This window comes from Canis aureus, chromosome X, assembly GCF_053574225.1.
Source record: "Canis aureus isolate CA01 chromosome X, VMU_Caureus_v.1.0, whole genome shotgun sequence".
In the NCBI taxonomy this organism is placed as follows: Eukaryota; Metazoa; Chordata; class Mammalia; order Carnivora; family Canidae; genus Canis; species Canis aureus.
In genome coordinates this window covers 91,920,996-91,931,400 of record NC_135649.1, presented here as the reverse complement: position 1 = coordinate 91,931,400, position 10,405 = coordinate 91,920,996, and positions in this window count along the sequence as shown.

The following is a 10,405-nucleotide window of genomic DNA, read 5'->3' as shown; positions in this document are numbered from 1 at the left end:
TACACGGGAACCCAGCCTGAGTTCAGCATGCTGTTTCAGAAGTCATATGCAGTCTAAATTTTCTACCCCCCGCCCCCGTCCCCCGTGTCCTCTGATGGGCGGTTCCTTTCCTTCTGCTTCTTCCTCCTTCTATTGCTTGACCCACCTGTGTTATACATCTGACCACCTCCTCATATATGCACCTTGTAGACGGTGGCCTTGCAGACATGGTTGAGGCTTGCACCTAGCAAGGTGCCTACCAAAAATAATGCTTTTAAAAAGAGATGCTTTGAGAATTCTGGAAAATTCAATAGTAAGTCACCAAATATTAAATCTCTAAAGGGGCAGGAAATGCAAATGGTCAGCCAGTCTCTCCACTCCAAACTCATCCCTCCATTCCAAGCCCACAGCAGGGCTAAGGTGACCAATCATGAGGTCTGTTGCCACCCTGACACTTGTCATGACCTCAGAGTCCTTGTCAGCACAGCTCTCCAGGATGTTTTCATTAAACAACAGGTCAGCAGGACAAACCCACATTTGCCACCCTAGGTAGGGCAAGTTTCTGGGTTGGAGTGTGCATATGTACAGTTCCCAGGCATTACATCCTGCACTTAGGGCCGCTGTCTAGACCTTTCCACCATTCCTCTTTCCCAGTATGAGAACAACAGCAAAGCATTAATAACAGCAGCTATTATCAATGAGCCCGTTCTATGTGTAAGACATTAAGTGATTAACATGCACCGTCTCATTTTATCTTCAAAACAGGGCTGAGAAGTAACAGTTACACATGTGGAAACCATGGTTGAAGTTTAATTGGTCTAAGGGATGCCTGGGTGGCTCACTCACTTAGCTCTCACTCTTGATTTCAACTCAGGTCATGATCTCAGGGTCATGAGATTGAACCCCATGTCGGGCTCCATGCTCAGTGGGGAGTCTGCTTGGGACTGCCCCTCCCACCTCAAATAAATAAATAAATAAATCTTTTTTAAAAAATCGGTCTAAATCATGCAGCCAGGAAGTGGAAAGAGCTGGAGTTGAGTCCACGCCATCTGATTAGAAAACCCTTGCTCTTAACCTCTCACTCCCTTGAGGGCCTCCAAGACATTACATGTTCTTGCTTCAGCGGCCAAAAGTAGAACAATGCCTGCCATTGCCCTTGTTCCCACCCCACACTCACACTTACCAGATGTCACTCTCCCTCAGCACCCATGGCTCACAACTGCAGAAAGGTCAGACTTGGCAACTTGACCTGCCACTCAGGAAAAGCTGTGATTGTTTACTCTGGGGTACCATCTCCAGCAAGCTGCAAAAGAGCCCCTAGAAGACCCACATAGGCAAGTTACCACAATGGCAACTTGTAGTTGGACATAGAGTGAGGGAGGTCACACAGTCTGCAGTACTGAAGCTGCGGGAACTTGGAAATGTGGGGGAAACACAAAGGGTGGCTTGCAAGGAGGCATGCCTATTCTAGAGCTAAGGTTTGGCTTCTCTGAGTAATTCAGTAATGTCTCCACACCCTGAGGAAGGGTGAGCTCCTAAAAGGGCCCATAAAGAAATTATCCTCTGGGTGGCTGTTGAGGTGAGGGAAGGGGTCAGCTCTTCCATAGCCTGGGTGAGATAGGTTGACACGCCATTTCTGGGACATGATGCTTTCTACAAAGACTGGCGGCAGATTCCGCATGCCTGCTGCTTCGGCCATGTGTCGCATTTACCTTACTGTTTTGATGAAGAAGAGGGGAAGAAACAGATGGCCGTGATCGTTTTGGTTCACTGCATGGTTGCTTTTATTGGCCTGAAAGACGGGTAATCATGGAAACTGAAAGGCTTATTCTGGAAGGGCCCACTAGCCTGGTGTTGCCATCCATATCTTAATTTTTAAAAGATTTTTAAAATTTATTTATTCATGAGAGATACAGAGAGAGAGAGGCAGAGACATAGGCAGAGGGAGAAGTAGGCTTCCTGCAGGGGGTCCCGATATGGCACTTTATCCTAGGACTCAGGATCACGCCCTGAGCTGAAGGCAGACACTCAACCACAGAGCTATCCAGGCATCCCCATATCTCTTGTAACTTACATTCCAGAATTCTTCTCTCTGTGACTTGCAAACCACCAAGGCATCCCAATATTAATTTAGGGGGTCACAGTCAGAATTTTTTTTAAAGGAAATAGACTAGAATTGAATACAAAGGAAAATATAAAAGCACATACCATGTCAATTATTCTTTGGGGGGAATTTTTTATTCCATTCTATACATTTGTGAGTATGCTGAGTCACAATATAAAATGTATTCTTACTGTGACTGTGGCCAGAAATGTTTGTAAATCTCTTAACACAAGTCTTACCTGGACAGAATGGAAAATCTTCCCTTTTTTGCAGAGAAGGACAGTATTTGTAATAGATGCTGGACACAACTCAAATAGCCACAGACAGTAGGAAAGAAACATCAAATGGGGAATAATTATACAAAGGGAATTTTATATATACAGGAAAGTAAGTGATGAACTATAGCTATGTGTAACAAAATGGATGAATCTTACTAACTTTATTTTGAACATAAAAACACAATGAGAAAATAATGCCTACTTTACAATTCAGTTTATTCAAAATTTTTAGAAGGAAAAATTAAACTCTGTGACTTAACTTATAGGTGGTAAAATCATAAAGGAAAATGACAATTGCATAAAGTCAGGCTACCGGTTACCTCTAAAGGGAAAGGAGTTAGACTACAATCAGGAAGGGATAGACCAAGTGAGGAATACCAGAGGGCTGGCATGTTCCATTTCTTAAACCTGGTGGTGCTTACATGGATGTTTACTTTAAAATTATTAGTTAAATTGTACATAGATTTTTTAAAAAGATTGTATTTGTTTATTTGAGATAGAGAGCAGGGGCATGGAGAGGAGCAGAAGGAGAGGGGTAGGAGGGAAGAGAGAAGCAGACTCCCCCCAAGGGAAGGAAGCCCCACACGAGGCTCAATCCCAGGACCCTGAGATCATTACCTGAGCCCAAAGCAGACGCTTAACTGACTGAGACACTCAGGCACCCCTGTATATTGATGTTATGATGCACTTCCAGCTATGCATCTTTCATGATTTTTAAAGAGATTTTCAAAAGTGATCAAATTGGTACCTTTAAAATCTACATTTTTATTAGTTGCTATAAAATGTCTCATCAATGAAAGGTTCACAGAAGCAATGATACAGTTAAATTATGCCAGGGCCTGGTAGTGTTGTTCAATCAAAAATTTCAGTGGTAATGGAAGCATTCTACGCCTACACTCTCTGATACAGAAGCCACTAACTATATATAGCTATTGAGCACCTGAAATATGGCTAGTGCAGCGGAGAGATTCAATTTTAAATTTTATTTAAATTTAATTATTTTAAATCTAAAGACCCACATGTGGTTAGTGACTCCCATATTGGGCAGTACTGGTCTAGACTCATTTGCTTGGTAAAACCAAAAGTACCAAAGCTTTGTCCTTAGGCCATTCTAAATTTTAATCCAACCTCTGTTTCTACCACCATGAGACTTTAGGCAGTAGCACCGTCACTGTCACTCTTTTGTAGAGCTTCTTTTGTAGCTCCAACTCCAGAGAAACTTTTCTGCCCATGTTTCCACGAAGGAATACGTTCAAACACCAGCCTAGCCCTTAAATACAGAGAGAGAGACCACCTGCGCAAATGAATTTTTGTTTTGTTTCATCTTGTTTTGTTTCTTAGGCCTACAGTTTATACGTTTTATCTTTTATGGGGCAGGATGCATTATTTATTTCTTCCCTCAGTGAATAGTTTTTCAGGGTTTTTCCCTTTTGGTATGAATATTATATTATTATCATTACATGTTACTGAAATTTAATTCATATTGTCTCAACATTTTTACTTTTGTGTGTTTCTAATGTGTCTTAAAATATGACCAGAAGCCTTGACAAATTTACATGGTTTTAAAATAGAATTCTCACTGTGGAAGGAGCCTCGGTGTCCATCGAAAGATGAATGGATAAAGAAGATGTGGTCTATGTATACAATGGAATATTAACCATTAGAAATGACAAATACCCACCATTTGCTTCGACGTGGATGGAACTGGAGGGTATTATGCTGAGTGAAGTAAGTCAATCAGAGAAGGACAAACATTATATGGTCTCATTCATTTGGGGAATATAAAAAAATAGTGAAAAGGAATAAAGGGGAAAGGAGAGAAAATGAGTAAAAATATCAGTGAGGGTGACACAACATGAGAGACTCCTAACTCTGGGAAATGAACAAGGGATAGTGGAAAGGGAGGTTGATGGGGGTTGGGGTGACTGGATGATGGGCACTGAGGGGGGCACTTGACAGGATGAGCACTGGGTGATATGCTATATGTTGGCAAATTGAACTCCAATAAAAAAATAAATTAAAAAAATAGAATTCTCATTGACTAATTATATGGGATGAATTGTGTCCCTCTTCAAATTGGTATGTTGAAGTCCTAACCCCCAGGAACTCAGAATGTGACTGCATTTGGAGATAAAGTCTTTAATGAGGTAATTAAGTTAAAATGAAGCCATTAGGGTGGGTCCCAATCTAATATGACTGGTGTCCTTACAAGAAGAGATTAGATCAAAAGACCCACACAGAGGGAAGAGCACATGAAGACGAAGGAAAGGAGGGCCATCTATAAACCAAGGAGAGAGGCTTCAGAATGAAACCAACTCTGCCAAAACTTTGATCTTGGACTTCTAGCCTCTAGAACTGTGAGACAATAGATTTCTGTTGTCTAAGCCCCCCAGTCTGTGGTATCTGGTTATGGGAGCCTACTATAACAGCCCTTCCTCCCATGAGGCTTCCCAATTTATATATACATGGCTTGAAATTTTTGATCAGGTACCTCAAGTCAATTGCTGCAGTTTATATTAAAATGGTCTGGTGGTTGAAATTGATTGCACATTTCTATGTGAGCCAATAATGTGAAGCAAGTCTTTAAAAGGGTAGCACAATTGGTCTGAGATTGCACCAGAGACATGCTATCATTAAGACAGAGGAAGCCAAGATCCCCCTTCACTCTTGACTAGTCAGACAACACCTAGAACATTTTTCTCAGTTCTGTGCACCACATTTACAAAGGAGGTAAAACTCATGCATTTTTGGGCACTGTGCTGGGTGCATTGCGTACCCTTCATTATCTCACCAACCAACCCAGTGAGGTAGGTATTAATACCCCTCCTCCATTTTTCAGATGAGGAGGCGAGAGTAATAGAGGTGAAATTGATTGACTAAAGTGATACAGCTTCAAGTAGAGGGTCGAGATTCAAACAAAGACTATGCAATTTCATTGACCCCTTTGCTACTGAAGGAGGTCCTTCCTTCTGGGTGACTTCAGTGGATCCAAACCCTGCCTCATTCTTCCTTTGCCTCCTTATTCAGAGATCTCCATGTCCCCCCACTTCAGCCACCCTGTCTCATGGCCATACTCTGAACCTGGTCATCTCTCAGAAGTATACCATCTCTAAAGTTTCCAGCTCAGACATGACCCTTTGGATCACCACCTTCTGCTTCCCTCTCTTCCTCATTCACTCACACTCAAGGTGACTATTTCAACCTCATCAAAACTTTTGATGTCTCTTTGATTCTTTGACTTTGCCTCCCTCCTGTGTGTTCACTTTCTGATGCTCTACCTATCTTAGACTCTACCATCCATCACTTCATTCTCTCGTACATGTCCTGAACTCCCTCACACACTGTCCTTCCATATCACCTGTCAGGCAAAACCCAACCCTGATCACCTCAACCGCCTTCTTCCTCTATACTTGCACAGAAGTTGTTAAGGAGAGCCATGAAAATTACCCACAGATTCATACTGCTGCTGTTCTATGATCTCAGAGACAACTGGGTTCTTAATTTTGTTTTCTACAGCCAAATCCTACATCTGAAAAGCAGACACAAAACTTGAAAGCTTTCTTCATTTTCCTGAAATGTCCATTAACCACTTAATCAACAGAAAACCTTTCCTGTCCTTTCACAAAGAAAATGGAAACCACAAAGAGGAAGTTCCTCAAACCCCTGCCACCAGCCCTACAGACCTTTCTGCATCTGCACTCTTTCCATCTTTACAAGAGAAGAGCCCCTCCCCCTCTGCCTAAGATTCCTTCCTTCTATGTACTCAGGAACCTTGCTCTATCAAAGATCCTCTGTGTGTAGCTCCTTCCCTTTGTCCTAGCTCCTTCTCAACAACAGTTACAAGCTCTTAGTTGAAAACAAAACAAAACCAAATCCCTCTGGTGTCCATATTTCTTCTCGATTCCAGCTGTGCTCTCTCTTCCCTATCAGAGCCAGCCATTTTGAGGTGACTCCAGTTTTTCATCTGAGCCCATTAACATCTGGCCCCCTTGGATCACCATCATCTACCGAGCATGCTGTCTACTGAAACCTCTTACTGAGGTCACTGGTAACTTAAACTTATTGCTAAATCTGGGGTCATAAGTCTGTATTATGCCTCAACTCTTGGCATCAAATGACTAGTACCTGAAAGTCTAGTGGCTGCCAAGCACCATAGTTACGGGTTTGCCCTATCTCCTCTGACTGCTTTTCCTCTTCCTCCATTTCAGACTAGTCCTTTTCTGCTCTCTTCAAACTAAGTCTCCAAGAAATATCTGCCCTGGGCCTCCTTCCTTCTTACTCCTGTACTCTCCTATGACCTTGCTTACCTTCAACTTACTTTTGCCACTCACAATTATGTCTCCCGCCAGACCTCATTATTTTTTAAAAGATTTTATTCATTTATTCATGAGAGACACTGAAAGAGAGGCAGAGACATAGGCAGAAGGAGAAGCAGGTTCCTCACAGGAAGCCCGATGCAGGACTCGATCCCAGGATTCCAGGATCATGACCTGAGTCAAAGGCAGATTCTCAACTGCTGAACCACCCAGGCATCCTGGCCAGACCTCATTATTGAGTTCCATATGTATACATCCAATTAACCAGCCAATGCTTCCCCTTGGAGGTCTCTCATTCCCAACCCACCTAAACTCAGTCCTATACAAAAATGAATTGATTACCCTTCTTTGCATAATGGTTGTTCTTGGCCATTTTCTTCATATGGCATTGCGGTTAACCTAGCTGCCCAAACCAGAAACCAGAGGTCAGACTTGACTCCTTCCTGTCCCTTAGTCTCATCCAACTAATTGCTCATTCAACAAATCCTGGCAATATTACTTCTGAATTTTCCATTTCTCTCCCTTGCCTAGTCTAAGTCACATCACTACCATCCCTTGCAGTGGTAGGATATATCTATCTGCTGTATTGTTTGAGAACATCCAATTCTGCAGTAGAAGACAAGAAAACAAATGGGACAGGTGAAACTCAGACAATACATAGGCAGAGATCGGTGTCTTGGCTCAGGTGGCCATAACAAAATACCACAGACTGGATAGCTTAAATAACAGAAATTTATTTTCTTACAGTTCTGAACTGGAAGTGTGAGATCAAGGTGCCAGAATGATTAAGTTTGGTTAAAGCCTCTCTTCCTGGCTTGTAGATGGCTGCCTTCTTGTTGTGTCTTCACATGGCCTTTCCCTGGTGTGTGTGTGTGTGTGTGTGTGTGTGTGATAAAAGAGAGATTCCTTTCTCTTCCTCTTTTTATAAGGACACCAGTCCTATCAGATTAGAGTCTCACTTGTATGATCTCATTGAACCTTAATTATCTCCTAAAAGTCCTATCTCCAAATACACTCATACTAGGGGTGGGAGCTGCAACATATAAATTTTGGAGTGACAAAATTCTGTCCAAAACAATGGAAGACATGTGAGATAAGTAAAGTAAGTACAGAATATGCATGTGAACCTAGATAGAAAAGGATGGAACCAACAAGGAAACAATAACACTCCTGACATATATGATAAATATACATAAAGTACTCGAGGCATACTGTTTTACATGAGGATTATGAGGGATTCCATATTCGTGAAGTCCTATGTTGGCAAAAGTCTTAGCCTTCCCCCCACCCCCGCCACTGGGGGCCCCATCCTGGTCCCATGTGTCCTCTCCCTAAGAAATACAAATCAAGTCCTCAGTTGTTCAGCAGACTGACAGCTACAGCTATGGGTAGGTATACCTGTCTGCATCTCTCAGAGGAAGTGTGTGCCACCAGTCCTAGGCACTTTCCGTCTGTGGACCCCTGGCTCAAACCTGAAGTCTAGTGCTCACAACCACACCATCAACAGGTGGGCTGACACAGCAAGGGACAGAAAGGATGTCTGCCCACTGCATATACCTGGATTCAGGAATTGGGGTCCCTCCGTTTGTTTGTACCCTATGGGTAGTATGTGAACCTACCTTATCTCTTTCCCCTTGCCATTTTCTGTGTGTTTTAAGGTTTGCCTGATAAAGTATGTGACTCAAGTCTTTGCATGTGTTCTGTGGGTCTTTTCTGTGACCTCTGGGATAGTTCGCCTGGTAGGCCGCCCTTACATTCAGGCAGTTTCCCACATGACAGGTGGATTGCATTAATGGCGCCAATTCTTCACCACTCCCTATGTGCACACCATTGGTAATGTGGCTTTACAGTTCCCCCGGAGAAGAGATGAAATGTGTTTTCCTGCCCTTTGAAATTGAGCTCAACCATGTGCTTTGCCCAATGGGATGTTGGCAGGCATGACACTCGTAGAGGCTTGAAAGAGCACTTTTCTGCTTGGGCTTGCTCTCCTGCACCTCTTCCACCTGTAGGAGAAGGATGTGCCCATATTTGCCCACTGTTCCCAGGAGAAGGATAAAAAACTGCAGGGTGTGGAGTTATGGCCGCCCAACCCACTCTAAATCAGCTGACTCCCAACTTGCCCAGCCTAGATTAGTCATCTATCAGCTGATCCACATACTTGCAAGAAATAGTACTGGATGCTGTTCTAAGCCACTAAGTTTGGGATCTTTCCTTAGACAGTAATAGCCAATTTACATACTCACCAAGACAAATTCTGGAGCCTCCTAACTTTTATTTCTGTCTATAGTGCTCCTTCCCAATCCATTTCTTGTTGAAGTTAGAGTTATTTCTGTGAAGTTATTTCTTCTAAGACACAAATCGGATCATCTTATTCCCCTCCTTAAACCTTTCAGTGTATCTTGCCTTTATCTTTAGGATAAGTCACAAACTCCTGCATAATCTGGTCTGTGCTCATTCATCTAGCCAGCCTCATTTTTGACATTCCCCATCCTCTCTCTCTCTTAATTTCAAATACACTGAGCTATTCACAGATCCTTGACTGAGCCATCTTCTCTGTTTGTCTCTAGGCCTCTGGGCATGTTGTTTTCTCTATAGGAGGCATATGTTAGTTTCTTAGGACTGTTATCACAAAATGCCACAAACTGAGTGGTTTAAACAACAAAAATTTATTGTCTCATAGTTCTGGAGGGCAGAATTCCTAAACCATGTTGTCAACAGGTCCCTGCTCCCTCTGAAACCTGTGGAGGAGTATCCTTCTTTGCCTTTTTCTAGCTTTTAGTAGTTGCTGGCAATTCTCGGCATTCCTTGGTTTGCAGCCATAACACTTCTTCCCCCCTCATGTCTTCACACTCTTTGTTTATAAGGACACCAGTCATATTGGATGAAGGGTCCATCCCACCCCTGTATGACTTTATCTTTCTTTTTCCCTAGCTTCATTGAGATATAATTGACAAGTAACATCTTGTAAGTTTAAGGTATATAACATGATGTTTTAATACATGTATATATTGCCAAATGATTACTACAATAAGGTTAGCTAACCCATCCATTACTTCACATAATTAATGTTTCTTTTTTGTGGTGACAACATTTAAGATCTAGTTTCTTAGCAACTTTTAAAGCATATAACACAGTATAATTTACTGTAGTCACTATGCTTCACATTAAATCCCCAGAATTTATTCATCTTAGGGGCTGGAAATTTGTACCCTTTGACCAACATCTTCTAATCTCTCCCAACCCCTAGTCTCTGGAAACCACCATTTTACTGTTTCTGCGAGTTAGACTTTTTGAGATTCCACATATAAGTGAAATGAGACAGTATTTGTCTTTGTGTGTCTGGTTTATCTCACTTAGCATAATGCCCTTCAGGTTCACCCATGTTGATGCAAGTGGTAAGAGTTTTTTCTTTTTTATGGCTGAGTACATTTTCTTTAGTCATTCATCTGGGCCATACTTTCTTGTTTCTTCTTCTATGCATGCCTTGTCATTTTTCATTGAAAACTGGATATTTTGAAAGTTAGGATATGGTGCCTTAGATTCTCCCCTATTCCAGGATTTGTTGCTTGCTATGGGTTACGGTTGTTTGTTTTGTGACTTTCCCAAACTGCTTTTGTAAAGAATGTATTCTCTGCCATGAGTATTTCATGAGGTCTCTTTCCTTGAACTCACGGTCAGCTAGTTATTTGACAGAGATTTCCTTAAATACCTGGAGCTTAACTGAGAAA